Source organism: Tenrec ecaudatus, chromosome X (assembly GCF_050624435.1).
Source record: "Tenrec ecaudatus isolate mTenEca1 chromosome X, mTenEca1.hap1, whole genome shotgun sequence".
Taxonomy (NCBI): Eukaryota; Metazoa; Chordata; class Mammalia; order Afrosoricida; family Tenrecidae; genus Tenrec; species Tenrec ecaudatus.
Window position 1 is genome coordinate 110694077 of NC_134548.1, and position 15494 is coordinate 110709570.

At 39.0% G+C, this 15494-nt stretch overlaps 1 pseudogene; it reads left to right on the forward strand.

Moving 5' to 3' along the window:
* The first annotated feature begins 647 nt into the window (after positions 1-647).
* Positions 648-1027, forward strand: LOC142434548 (protein BEX1-like; annotated as a pseudogene).
* The last annotated feature ends 14467 nt before the right edge of the window (positions 1028-15494 follow it).

Below are 15494 nucleotides of genomic sequence, written 5' to 3' on the forward strand. Positions count from 1 at the left end.
CATCATGGGGGCCTGGGCGGGGGCGGGATTAGGGGAGGCTGCACTTCCAGTGAGGGCAACTGAGCCACCAAGAGAGCTCTGGGAAATCACGCCTCAGCCACAGCAGAAAAATGCCTAGCCCCGCGGAGGCTGGACCGCCCTGGGGAGGAGGCTTCCAGGAGGGATGCAGGCGGTGCGGGGGAGCTCAAGCCCTTGGCCTTGACATACCGCATCCCTTGACCTCATTGGCGGCCTGCAGGTTGGAAGGCTGCAGTGGTGCACTGGGACATCGAGGATCTGGAGGAGGAGGAGACTGCCAGGATAGGCCCAGGTTCACGTGAGGGTCACGCAGCGGGGGGTGGGGAGACGTTGGACAGGGGGCTGGTATCATAGCTTTGTCCTCCATTTTGGTGCCTGCCTGAGGCCTGGCATTGCGTTGGCAGGAAAAATGGTGGACTTTAAGGAGCAGAGAGAAGGGAGGGAGGCATGTGGACTGTGGCCTCTAGGGGGCGCACAGATGCACTCAGCTAGGGTAAAATGAAATGTAAACATTCTTTTGGCTCTCCTGGGCTCGGAACCTTGAAAAGTGCGTAGCAGCATCTCTGTCCTCAGTGTTGATCTGACCAGGAAGCTTTTCATCCCTTCTCTGCCTTTGTCTCCTAGGAATAATGAAATCTAAAGAGGCACCAGCAGGAAAAAAAATCCCAACGTGGAAAATGCCCACCAGCAAAAGGACAGAAAGGAGCAAGACACTAGTAAAGGAGAGGCGTTGGCTCTCCTTTTGGAAGCCGGTGAAGACTGTGTGCCTGGAGGAAGCCTCAGGCAACCCCGAGTCAGACAGCCCATCCTACGTTATAGATGGGACATGATTCAGAGGCTTGGAGAGCCGCAGGCAAGGATGAGGGAGGAGAATGTAGACAGGATTGGGGCGGAGGGGAGATTGCTGATAGAAAACCTGAGGGGAAAGCAATGGAGTCACAGTCTTCGTGCAGTGAGCACTAAGCCCCGTCGCCGTGACCATCATGATGAGTTTTGCCTTATGCCCTGAATCCTGACGTGTGCCCTGAAATTCATGGGGAGATCCCTGCTTCCTGAACTTACGTGTGTTCGGTAAACCTTTTGATATGACCTGTGTCTGATGGATCCTCTATTACCAGCTTCTTACTGAGTGTGCTGTTTTTACCTCAGTCTCTGGAAGTTTCCATCAGAAGGGGAGTTTTATCTATTGCCTAGAAACATGCTCATTATATATTGTAAAGTTAATAAAACAGCTTAAAACAATTTCTGTATTCTTATTTATTTCTTATTAATCTTATTTCAAACCTTATGTTTATGTATTTAATAGATGGACAGAAAAAATGTTGAAATAAACTAAAGGATTTTAAAGTAGCTCATTTCTGAGCGATGAATTAATGCATTTCCTTCTATTATATGTAGTTTCAACATGAGTGGATGAAATAATTAATGATTTTATCAAAGCAGTAGGTCCACAAAAAACTTGGTGGATACATTGCAATCATTTTGCTATATGAAGAAACTAGGAGGTCTTCACAAACTGGGAAATAATTGCATTTCAGACAGTTTCTGATTTTGACTATGCAATCTTTTTCTGTTCTTTGTCTGCATCTCCCCTATTATACAAACTCTGAATCAGCTGATTCCTTTAAGCATTGATTGCACGATTTCCAAAAATAGGTCTCTCCAGTCCAGCACCCTTCTTTTTCCATAATTTGAAGATTTATTAAAAAGTTAACAAAGTGTAATGCCAGTGAAAAATGGTCAGGGATAAGTTACACAGTTCTGCCAAGTTTGTTAGTAACTGACCAAAAGGCAACACTCCGCTATAAGCCTCAACACGAAGGCATTTAGCTTAAGCTCTGTGGTCAGCAAACCCAGCTTCCCCAGAGGCACTCCATTGCACATGCCAGCCTCCTGCACAAAACCGTTCAGCTTCACTTGTTCTGTAGGTTCAGAAGTCCATCACTCTGTTTCCTGCTTGGGATGCTGGTTCTGTTGTTGCTCCTCTGATGGTATAGCTGTCTGTCTCTGGATCCAGAAGTTTCACTCTGCAGGGTTCTCTTGTCCAGAGGCTAGAACCATTCTTTCAGGACTGCAATATTTGTTTGGCATACTGCTACTCCTCTGTCTGAGGCTGGCACTTAACAAAAATAGAATTAACAATGTCTAAATGAGAAGCTCTGAGTACTTTTCTTTGTTCAGAGCTTATACAAATAAATAACCTTGGATGTAAAATTTCACTTCTCTGGAAGGGATGATCTGCAATTCCTAAAGAAAGCCTAGTCATAGTGTTTTTAAGAGTATGTTAATCTACCATTTGTGAGAATAACTTAGATATGTGACAATGGAGAGAGAAATTCCTAAACTTTCCACTTTAGCAAGCCTCCCTGGTGATTGTGATGTATATTAAATCATAAGGCGCCTTGTATTCACATACATTTAAGATGTTTTCAAACTTTAAATAGGGATCCTAATAACCAGAAGAAAATAAATTTGAATATCTGAATTCGGCGGAAATTACTAAAATGTAGAAAATGTGGACTTTTCAAAGAAATTTACCTTTAATACATAAAAATTAGACAGTGATTTATCTAAAAAGTTAATGATTATCTCTTGTGAAGTAATTTTCTTTGTATTCAATTACATCTTTCTTTAAAAACATGAATTATTTGTGTTATACAAAGAAATCAAACAGAATCAATGAATTCTTCAGTGAGCTTATAAATTCCTAGATACCCTTTGCTATCATATCCATATTTTGTGTCGTTATCCCTCCTCCGAAGTGATTGAAAACAAATCACTAGGTCTTCTAACCAACACAGTGCACTGAAAGTAATAGTATATCACTTCCGTGATTACATTACAAAAGACTGTGTTTTCTGTCTTGCTAGTGGGGCCTCTCCTGCTAACTTTGATAGAAGAGTGCCATGTTGCAGAGGCCCATAAGATAAGGACCGAGTGTGGGCTCCCAACTAGCAACCAGTGATGAATAAGGTTTTCAGAAAGTCTTACTACTCCCCAAGGAACTTAATCCTAACAACAACATAAGTGAGCTTGGAAGCATATTCCTCCCCGATTGACCTATCAGAGGAGAACTTGGCCCTACCCAATCTTGTTGGAAGCTTTGTAGGAGACTCTAACGTAGTTAAGCTATTTCCAGACATCTGATAGATTCTGTTGTTTAAAGCTATTAAATTTGAGACTAATTTGTTGCACAGCAAGAGATAACTAAATGTATCTCTAAAGGATAATGACACTTTAGAAACACATCACAGTATAACCATCCATGTCCAATTAAAACACAAAACGAAAAACACCCCTTGCCATTTAGTTCATTCTCACAGAAACCTTATATGACAATGTAAAAGTCCTCCACAGGCTTTTTGAGGCTTTGTAAAAAGTTATGGAAGAGTCTCATCTTCACCCTTAGAGAAGTTAGTGAATTTGAACCAGTTATCTTTTGGTTAGTAGCCTATTAAACTCACGGTGCTACCCGGCTGCCTCACATACACATAGTGTCCAATTTCCCAGTGTTCTCAGAATTTTTAAACCCCAATTATACCAATCAATACAAAGCAAATCAGGTGCGTGCTCAGCATTAAAGGAGCCCTGGCCATTTAGTGATTGGTTTCACATTGGACTGCTAACCATAAGATCAGCAATTCGAAACCATCAGCTGCTCCTCTGGAGAAAGAAAGATGGGGCTTTCTAATTCTGTAAAGATCTACAGTCTTAAAAACTCACTGGGGTAGTTGTACCTTGTCCTATTGCATTACTCTGAGTCAGCATAGACTAAATGGTATTGAGTTTGGGGTTATTTTAAGGCAAAATTGGTCATAAATAGTTTCATCAGGTTGCAAATGACAGGAAGAACCTCATGTAAAGCTTTTTATCGGGAATAAAACAAAACAAAATAATGTGTTTTCAAAAATAGCCCAAATCCCACACAAGAACATGGGGCTAAAGACTTTGAAAGTATAGAAAACGCTATGAGAAAAAATGGGCTTTACTGACAATGAAAATTCAGAGTGAAAAGGTGAGTGTAGGCCACCCCTCATACAACTCAGTTACCGAAAACATTCATTTGCTATTCTGACACCTACATCCTATAGGGTCCCTCTGAGTCAGAATCGACTGGATAACAGGGACAAAAATCTTGCAAAAACAGTCTTTCGTAGGTCTTGACACAAAACAGTTATATGTATTTAAGCAGACTTGTTCAGAACCACTGTTAAGAAAAAAAAAACTGCTGGAGAAAATAGATGCCAGGCTGACACAGTTGGAAAGATACAGAAGTAAATCACCACATACGAGGGGGCACCCAAAAAACAAATCTGGAATTTTTTTCAAAACTATGTATTTAAATTTTCTTTACAAAAAAACCTCATCACCTTCAAAGTACTTTCCGTTACACATAATACGTTGTCAAATATGCTGTGCCATTCGTGGAAATATTTTTCAAACTCTTCGGTTTGTATGGCTGACCACACCTCCCTCATTTTTCTCTTTACCTCTGCTGCGTTCTCAAATCACTGTTCTTTCATGTCCCTCTACATTTATGGAAACAAAAGGAAGTCATACGGAGCAAGGTCAGGGGAGTAAGGTATGGGAAGCAACAGAGTGATGCTGTGTTTTGACCAAAAACTGGTGCACTGAGATGGCTGAATGAGCAGCTGCACTGTCGTGGTGGCAAAACTAGGCCCCTGTCTGCCACAAATGAGGGCTTTTTTTGTCACACACTGTTTCATAATCTTTTCAGAACCTCTACATAGAAGGTTGACTAACAGGCTGATCTGGTGGAATGCACTCCAAATGCACTATGAGTTGACATTTTCATCCCTTCAGGAAGTTGATGGCCATCCAGAACGAGGTTCATTAGCTATCAACATTTCACCTTTTTGAAATGAGAAAACCACTAGTACACTGGAGTTTTTCCCATAGTGCTGTCCTTATAAGCTGTGTTCAAGAACACAATAGTTTCTGTGGCATTTTTCCCAAGCAGGAAACAAAATTTCACAACCTCACACTGTTCTATTAAATTGGCCTTCACATAAAAACGAAGTTTGAGCAAAACAACTTTTATGAAAAAAATTCACTGTGACCAGAGAGAACCTTGCCAGGGGATGCCACTAGGTATACTAACTCAGAATGAGTTACTCAATGCTCTCCTAGAAGGAAAAAAATGTGTGCTACAAAAGCTCCACCCTGCCCAGTGCAATTCCAGGGTTATTTTGATACCCCTTGTAACTAAATGCCCTTATGTTTCAGTAATGAAATGTGAGGATAAGTAAACTATTGTTCCAAAATCATATTAAAATGTGAAGCTATTGTCTCTTGGCATATCTGCTATCTAGATCTATAGGAGGTATTTACATTCTCTAAACTTTCCCTGAAGAAGTCTGCACTCTTACACTTACCCTTGATGAGCGAAAAAGTAGAATATTGTGATACCAAAAAAAACACCTTCCTTGGTCCACCTTTCCTGGCCTTTTAAAAAAAATCTTTTTATTGGAGGCTTGTACAACTCATCACAATCCATACATACATCCATTGTGTCAAGCACATTTGTACATTTCTTGCTATCATCATTCTGAAAACATTTGCTTTCTACTTGAGCCTTTGGTATCAGCTCTTCATTTTCCCCTCCCTCCCCACCACCTCCTCCCTCCCTCCCTCCTTGATAATTTATAACTTATTATTATTTTGTCATATCTTACACTGTACAACATCTCCCTCCCTTCACCCACTTTTCTGTTGTCTGTCCCCAGGGAGGAGGTTATATGTAGATCCTTGTAATTGATTCCCACTTTCTACCCCACTCTTTCCACCCTCCCCATATCGCTACTCTCACCACTGGCCCTGAAGAGATCATCTGTCCTGGATTCTCTTTGTTTCCAGTTTCTATCTGTACCAGTGTAAATCCTCTGATCTAGTGGGATTTGTAAGGTAGAATTGAGATCATGGGAGTCGGGGTGGGGGGAGCATTTAGGAACTAGAGGAAAGTTGTATGTTTCATCGTTACTACATTGCACCCTGACTGGCATGTCTCCTCCCCATGATCCTTCTGTAAGGGGATGTTCCTGGCCCTTTTCTTTACCATTCCCCTTCTCCCCGCTTTCTAGTAAGTTCCTTTGATTGTCTACATGTTGTGAGAAAATATATTAATATTATTCCTGTGGAATGCAAATAAGGTAACCATAATCTTCTGGGCTGACTTCTATGTCTTGAATTTAAATGACCCTGCCGATACCCTGGGCAACCACAATTTTTATTGGACCTTTTATTAAAGCACTCTAATAACATGTGTATTACTGAGAGCACTTGTCTGCAGCCATCCATTTCTGTGGAGATCAAAAACAGGCAAAACCAATCAATGATAGTAGCAATCAGAACAGTAATGAGCTCTGCTTAAGATTGCTGGTCTTAATAACTAGGGAGCTGGCAGTAGAGAGGGATCTGAAGTGCTAGTAATGTTCTTCTTTATCTGGGCTAGAGTGATGGTGATAAGGTGGTGTTCATGAAGACTAATTGTGTGGAGTCAGGTCCTTCACAGCTCTGATAACCAAGGATTCTGGAAGATTAAGGTTTTGATGAAAGATTGTATTTTACAAAGCGAGTGAAAATTTTTTGAGCACTAAATGTGGACATATTCAGCACAGACTTCAGATAAAGCTCATAAACTCTCACATGTGGATCTTATGTTTGAAGGAGGCAGTTAATTATTTCAAGACAAAAACCACAGATGTGGTCTTCCCAGGTCTTACGGTAGGCTAAAAAGTTACAATGGGGAATCTTAACTCAGACCTTGACACTTGATCTTCTTCCCCAACCCTAGTGCCAAAGCAAAACAAGCACAGATAAAACGCATAGCTCAGCCAGGTTTCACCACAAAAGAACATTAGAATACCATCCTGATTTCATGACTCTAGGGTTTAAGGCTCTCAGAGACTTGACCAATCCTGTCTGTCCCTCATTTATCCCTTCTTCCATTTAAATAGACTACTCTCCAATAGCAGTAGATTATTAATCACAACTACCAAATGTATCTGTGTGAATCCTTACTTCTGCACCATGAATCTTACCTGGAATAACTCTTCAAGACTTTCCTTTTCTCAGCTCAAATGACACCTTCTTCTTGAAGCTTCACTGACAAATCCTAATACAGCCATGGTCAGTAACCAGTCAGTGCCTTGTTCATCCAGAGCATGTCTCTTGTGCCTCTCATACATCATGCTGATGCTGGTAATGTGAGGACTACAAATAGTGATACATACCAGCAAGTAGTAAATATCTTTGTCAGGTCCATTTGGTGTTTGTAAAATCATGCTCTATACTTTATAGCATATGTGTACATTTTTTATGTTTCACTTCAAATAAATGATATTTGGGGAGAATATAGGCGAATGGGCATTGTGGTGTATTCTGCATGGATATCTAAATTGCTACAGTCTTCTGGAAGAGAAGTTAAAATACATAAAGCTTCATGGAAGTGACGTTGATGATTGTGAAAATTTGTTAAGAACTCAAAACTTCTAGTGTTTTCCAATAGGAGCAACATTTGGCATTTAGGTGCGAGAGTGGGGTGGGAGAGACATGCTTTTCTTGTTAGACATTAATTGCACTTATATACAAATCTAAGGACAAGTTATTGTTACCACCTTTTAGAACACCAATACAGTGGAAAACTGCCACAACCATGAAAAGAAATGAGATATTTCCAAGTATTAATAGAAATTAGGTGTGAATCAGAGTGATGGATCGGTCAACTTAACTTAAACAATCTTTTGCATTGTATCTAAGAGTTAGTTAAATGATCACATTCACTTCTGGTTTTGCCTCAGTTGAAAGGAAAGTCTTAAATATTTTAGTCTAACAATATTGAGCTGAACTGGCTTTCATAGGGGAGATATACAACACTTTCTTTAAAAAAAAAACTTGTCAATTTTATAAATGAATATGCTTCGTAAACTCCTGCATATGAGAATGAGTGAAAAAGTATTGCTGCTAGGGTTTGTTTATACACAAGCTTATTCCAAACAAAATGTGTTAAAATATGCCTCTCCAATGAGTAGATAGCCGCAGGCAAGGTCTTTAGCAATCAACCTGTCTTAGGCTTCCTTAATAAAAAGTCCACTCAAAGCAGTGACTTCTGATGGGATCTGCTGGGCCAGTTAAATTCAAGGCAGAGGTCAGCCCCAAAGGTTATGAAGACTATTTCCTGGAATCTCAAAAGAGCAGCCTTCATAGCTTTTCTTGAAAGGCACAGAGAAATCACACATACTTATTAGAAAGAAGTTTTAAGAAAATGGAAAATTCAATTGGTGAGAGAAAAGGGTCAGGGAATCTGAACCAATAATTTATTTCTCATCACAAAAATGTAGTGCTCATTCTTTGAGGGAAATGGTTGCATGCTGAGAATTCCAACTTGTTCCTCTGTGTTTTTGTTCACCAAACTCAGAGATCCTTTAAAAGGAACACATTTTGGAATCCTAGAGTATGCCCAAACTGCCATTTGGCATGGGGCCAATTGGAGAGCACAGACTCCTCTGGGGGAAGGGTGAGAAAGATGGAAACAGTGCTTTCAGAAGTGTATAGACCTAAGTGAGGGATATGCTGACAAACAATAGCTTCACGTTTTTATATTGCTTAATCAAGGCTTCTGTAATTTTTAGAAATGCATTTAAATTACTTTCTTCTCTCTATATATAATATTTCTCCTAATCCAAGAATGTATTTCCACAATATTGTTTTTGGAATGTAATTCCCAACATTCATACAACATTTTTTATCTCAGTTACTCTTGATGATGAAGAATTTTTTATTCCAAAAATAAGTGCATGAGGAAGAAAGCACTTATTATAGAAAATTTTCTTTATGTTTCATAGCAACATGTCCACTCCTGATAATATAGGTATTAACTTCCAGATATGTTTCAGTGTATTCTATCATTTACTTATGGCTCTTCTAGTTATTTGTCTATAACTTCCATCAAATGATTTGGTGGGGGCATATACATACAGTGTTGAGGATTCTAAGTTAAGGATTGGTCAGTTTTGTACTCGTTTGAGTCTAAGAGCACCATCTCTGAAGCAGGAACAGGAAAATTCCCATGATCACTGAGAGAAGAACCAGCAGCAGAGCACATGTGAGATTCCTGCGTGAAGTGGCAGAGGAAGCATAGGAGCCAAATTAAGAAAGAGGAACCACATCTTGAAGACCATGTAGTGATGAGACTGAGTATCAGACAGGTGTCCAGGCCCACTGAGACAGGGGCCAAGGGGTGGGATGACTGAGAGGCTGAGGACCAGGGAAAGACCTGATTGCTGGCGGCGAAAAGCTGCTGTATAGACCAATGACTGTATCCTTAGTGTTTTCTGATCCTGACTTGTGGTAGGTAACCTAATAACTGCTCAAATAAACCTTTATGACTGTGAATATTGTCTGTGAGTTCTGTATGGCCATTTCAAAGGGTTATTGAACCCAACAGAGAAGTAGAGTGCTTTCAGGGAAATGGTTGGTGTCACAGATGTATAAAGAAGACTAGAAGGCAGATGTACGTCTGACTTCTGCCTTGTGGTAATCAGCCTTGTACTAGTGTGTAATTGAATTCTCCTTCCTCTTTGTACACTCAAAGGAAATACGATGTGGACCCCATCCTATCTCCTCACAGTGTGTATAATGCATACGTAGATTTGTATGAACATATATGAGGGGGTACCAAAACATATATGACGGGGTAACCAACAACAAAGAAATTGCACTTGATGGAGCAGAGCTTCCATAGCATGCATATTGCCCACTAGGGGAGCATCCGGCAATTCGCTCAGAGTTAGAGCAACCAGTGGTGTCCCCTGGCAAGATTCTCTCTGGTCACAGTGAATTTTTAGTAAAAGCAGTTTCACTCAAAACTCCTTTTTTTTTTTTTTTTTTGATGGCCGATTTAAGAGAACAGAGTGGAACTGTGAAATTTTGATTCCTGCTGGGGAAAAATGCCATAAAAACTGTTGTGATGTTGAACAAAGTTTACAGGATAGCACTGCGGGGAAAACTCACATGTACAAGTGGTTTTCTAGTTTCAAAAACGGTAAAATGTTGATTGATGACAAACCATGTTCTGGATGTCTATCAACTTCCTGAAGGGTTGGAAATGTCAACTCGCAGTGCATTTGGAGTTCGTTACACCAGTTCAGACTGTTAATCAAGCTTTCTATGTAAAGGTTCTGAAAAGATTGTAACAGTGTGTGCCAAAAAAGGCCAGATTTGTGGCAGGTGAGGGGCTGGTTTTGTCACCTGGACAATGCGGCTGCTCACGCAGTCATCTAAGTGCACCAGTTTTTGGCAAGCCACAGCATCCGTTGCCCCACGCACTTGACTCACCTGACCTTGCTCCACATGAATTCTTTTTGTTGCAAAGAATGAAGGAGACCTGAAAGGACAGTGATTCATGATGCAAAAGAGGTGAAGAATGAAATGAGGGAAGTGCGGTCAGCCATCCAAACAGATGAGTTTGAGAAAGTCTCATTGAATAGAATTGCTGATTTGACAAATGTGTTAACTGTAATGAGAGTACTTTGAAGGTGATAAGGTTGCTTTGTAAAAAATTTTAAATACATAGGTTTGACCAAAAATTCTGGGGTTTTTTTTTGGGGGGGGTACCTCCTTGTGTGCTATTTATAAAGTTTGGATCACAATGTATGGTTCAATTTACTTTTTTATTAACATACCTCATTGAGTGACATACTTCATTAATTTTCATACTTCCTTATGTTTGTGATTTATTTTTCCCTGAATTATTAGACTTTGAAAAACATCGTAACTAACCAGACTTATTCTATCTCAATAATTTACCCTTAACATCTTTCCCCAGAAATTCATATTTCCTTGTAAGTAAGATTTTTATTAAGACTAGATAAGGTTTTTAAAAAAATTCCCCTTGATTTTTTTAAAATTAAAAAAAAAACATATCATTTTGTGCTCACCTCCCTGACACGACCACTGAAGACAAACAGGTGCATAAGAAAATGTGGCGAAGAAAGCTGATGGTGCTTGGCTATCAAAAGATATAGCTTCTGGGTTTACTTCACCACATTTGCTTATGCACCCACTTTGTCTTCAGTGATCGTGTTGGGATGGTAAGCAACATGGAATGCCAATTTAATAGAAAAAAAGTATTCTTGCTTTGAGGAAGTAGTTGAGTGGAGGCCCAATATCCATCTGCTACCTTAATAATAAATCTATATGTGTATGCACATAGATCTATTTCCACAACCTCTTATATAAATATATTTACATGCACATGCCTTTATTTAGACCTCTATAAGTGCCCTATACCTCCTAGCTCTTTCCTCTATTTCCTTTTACTTTCCTCTTGTCCCACTATTATGTTCAGCCTTCATTAGGGTTTCAGTAATTCCTCTTGGTTACATTACCCTTGGCTGTGCCCTACCAGGCCTCCTACACCCTCTTCACCACCAATTTCGGATTTTGATCATTTGTTTTTCCCCTGTCCCTGGGTTTGTTAACACCACTACCTTTCCCTCCACTTTCCCCTCTCCCATGTCCCCCCGGAACTGCCGGTCTTGTTGTTGTCTCCTCCATATTTTTCATCCTGCCTATCTTATTTAGACAGACCTGAGGAGATAATAACATGCATACAAACAAGACAGAGAAAAACCAAGCAACAAAACAAAACAACAACAAGCCAATGACAAAAAACAATAAGAAAGAAAAGCTTGTAGTTAATTTAAGGACTATTTGTTGACCTTTAGGAGTGTTTTCCAGTCGAGTCTGTTGGGACACCAAGCCCTGGCCCCAAAGTCTGTATTTGGTATTCCCTGGAGACTTCGTTGCTCTGCTCCCCTTGCTGTTCTGTTCCACACCCTTAGTGTTTTGCCTCAGTGTGGTGGGATCAAATAGGGTGAAATTCCCACACTGTGTCTCCAGTGTTGTCCCCTGTAGGGCTATGCGACAGTGAGGGATGTCCTGTCTCATAGTGTAAAATGGTTTAAAAGCTTTTCCAAGGTATTTATGTGATTCTCAGAATGTACTCAAATAAGCACCCTCTAGTAGGTGAAGATGATGGTGTCCACATTTAAGACTATGTGATTGATCCTCTCCAGGAAGTTGTATGTGAGACCCAGAAAGAAGCATAGAAAAAGTGATGGATATAATCCTAATGTCCATCAGTAGATGAAAAGATTTTTTAAAATGGCTTACCTTCATGGTGGAATATTACACAGCCCTAAAATGAACAAAGTACTTAATATGCTGCAATATGAATGAACATTGAAAGTATACTGATGAAAAACTGTCACATAATGCATGATTTCCATGATATAATATGTACAAAATATATAAACCAATAAAACCAAAAGTAGATTAATTGTTTCTACATGCTGATGGGAGGAAGAAATGGAAAGGGGTTTTCTTTAGAGGTAATGAAATATTTTCAAATTAGATAGCAATTATGGTTTCACAATATTGTGAATATATTAAATACCATTGAGTTGTATATTTTAAAATGGTTACTTTTATGTCAGATGAATTTCACCTGAATAAAAAAGGAATAAGATGATGACCCAAATTGTGTTTTTTTGCGTGATGTTGAATGTTGAATGGGAAAGCTAGTCACATATCTATATCAATATGTTAAAGTTAATATTCCCAGTTGGTTCAATTATGAGTAATTTATATATTATTCTTTACATTTTCAATATTTAAATGTTTTTCAGCATGCCAGGTTTTTTCTCAAATAGAAAATGAAAATACAGAAAATCTTAATTTTTTATTGACCAAAGAATAATCTATAGATTGTGATCCCAATTCTGTCTGAAAATACCCTCTGTTGCTTGTGGTGATGGCTTCCAATTTTCATTTCTTTCATTTATGCTTTTCTTTCCTCTTCTTGTCATTGCCACTCTCCTTTATACCCCCATCTTAATTTTTTTTGATAACTGGAAGCCCTCGTGGTGCTGTTGAATAATCATTGAACTGCTAACCCCAAAGTCTGTGGTTCAAATCCACTAGTCATTCTATAGACGAAAGATGGTGCTATTGACTCCCATAAACATTTACAGCCTTAGAAATCCTATATAGGGTCACCGTGAGTTGGAATCAATGTGACTACAGTGGGTGGGTGCCAGTCAGTACTATATAAAAACTACCTCTCTAAGTTCACTCTTGTCTTTCAGTCCCAGGGCCATTTTCTTATTGGATACAGTCACCTAAAGCAAGATAGAGATGACCCAGATCCATATATCTTTGAGTCAGCTTTGTCAATAAGTTGCTGAATCTTGGAAAACCTCATGAGGGCATGTGATAGAGAATAATGGAAAAAGACAGGTTTAAGAATCCAGAAAATTTAGGTTATAATTCTGCTCTGCCTCTTAAGGAGAAGGTTGACCTCAAAAAAATGCACTTAACCTTTCTGAACCTGACTAAACTTAGCTAAATAAATAGGGGTTGACATACAGAGGGCTGTGGTAAGTAGTAAAAGAGAAAACAAATTCTATTAATTTTTCAATAGAATATCAAGCACAGAGATGGTATCACTCAACAGATTATAATTTCCTAGTGACTATACTCTCTTCTGGAAAAAGAAATGTCCTTGGCATATTTTAAATAGCATAAGTACTATAGAGAAACATTAAAAGTACATGAGGCAACGTCTCACCATCCTCCCTCCCTTCAAAGGAGACTTTGGGTTGTAGTAACTCCAAGAAATACTTGTTTGTTCTTCTGAGAGTCTGTGGTAATTACATAATCTGTTGTCAATTTGAGGCTTAAGAGTGAAAGCATGGAGGTTAGCCTGTCAATCGGGTCGCAGTTTGATGACCTAATATGGAGCCACTAAGGAGATAAATAGGTCGCTGGAAATGGGACACTGAGCCATTCCCTGTGAGACCTTTCTGTTGAGAAGACACATGGAACTACGCTAGAACCATGGAGCTGAAGGAGCTACATAGAGACCCCTGCCAACGCTGAGATGATTCCACTGCCACAGGATCCACAAGACTTTCCACCCACTGCCCTGTAATCTTCCTACATTTGAAGTCACTGCAGATGTTACATGAGTTTAAAGAGGAATTTGCAGATCGGTATCGGTCATATGGGTTAATATTGGTCTGACAGACTTGATCTGGACTGGGCTGGGATGTTTTCTCAATATTCAATTGCTCTTGTATATAAAGCTCTTTCTTATACACATATGAGTGTCTATGAATTTGTTTCTCTAGTCCACCCAAACTAATACAGAATCCTTGTTTTTTTTCCATATTCTTTGGCAGTACCATAATTCAAATGCATTGATTCTTCTTTGATCTTCCATATTAATTCTCTACCTTTCATATGGATATGAGATGATTGAAAATGCCATGGCTTGGGTTTATTGCACTGTAATTCTTCAAAGTGATGTCTTTGATAAAAAGCAATAGTTTGTGGTGTTACTTCATGGTAATGGCTCACACAACAGTGGAGGGATAGCAAGTTAAAAAATTGTAGGTGAAGTAGCAATCTGAGATTCTTGCAGGCTTGCAAAAGTGCACGTAAAAATCATCTCTGCCAAAAATATATATTTATACTCCACAGGCAAAACACACCCTAAAGAAAATCCCTATTCAACTGATTTATTTCCCTACATCTAATTTACAATATGCAAAGTGATTACACATGCATTATGTGAAGTGGTTACATTATGATACATTACCATACAAAACAGCAACTAGAGTAATTTTTGGCCAGTCCACTGGGTACCATAGCATAATCAAGTTGACCTATAAAATTAACCATCATATCTCCATTTTACTTTTTTAAACATATTTTAATATACTTCCCTTTAGACTCTGTTCTTTCAAGATGCACAACATCCTTGATAGGCCACACCAGAATGATTTGATGTGAAAATTCAAATACTATTCTTTACCTCAAACTCTCTTTCAGCCTTTGGACTTGAGGCTGAAATGCTCCAGTGTGAGAAGCAAATGATTGCCATCCCAAGGCAGTTGTTGGATGTCTGTTTGATCTCCTGCCTTGAGGGTTCCCATTGAATAATGGGTCAGAACTACCATATACTTACTATTTTAATGCCCCCTCCTTTGCTTTCATATGACATATATTAATCTGGTAGGTGTGGTTTTGTCAATGTCAATGAATATTATTGGAAGTTTTGTCCTATCATCAATCCCCACTATTTGTGTAAATAGTCAAACAACTGAAGGGTTTAATCTGACAATTTTAACAGCTCATGTATGTTGATTCATAACTGGCCTATACGTGTATAATTTCCTTTTCACAAGTGTTCTAAATTCTATGCCATTGACTAAATTAATGATGTTATCAATAGAATTGCCTTATATGTTGGGGAATTGATTGATAATATTCTCTAACACAAAATGACAATAATGTCTCTCAGGTGATATACATAAGCCATAGAAATATGAATGGATTTGGGGCTTGCCCTCAATTCTAGCCCTTATTGAAGAACAAATAGTTCTTATGAC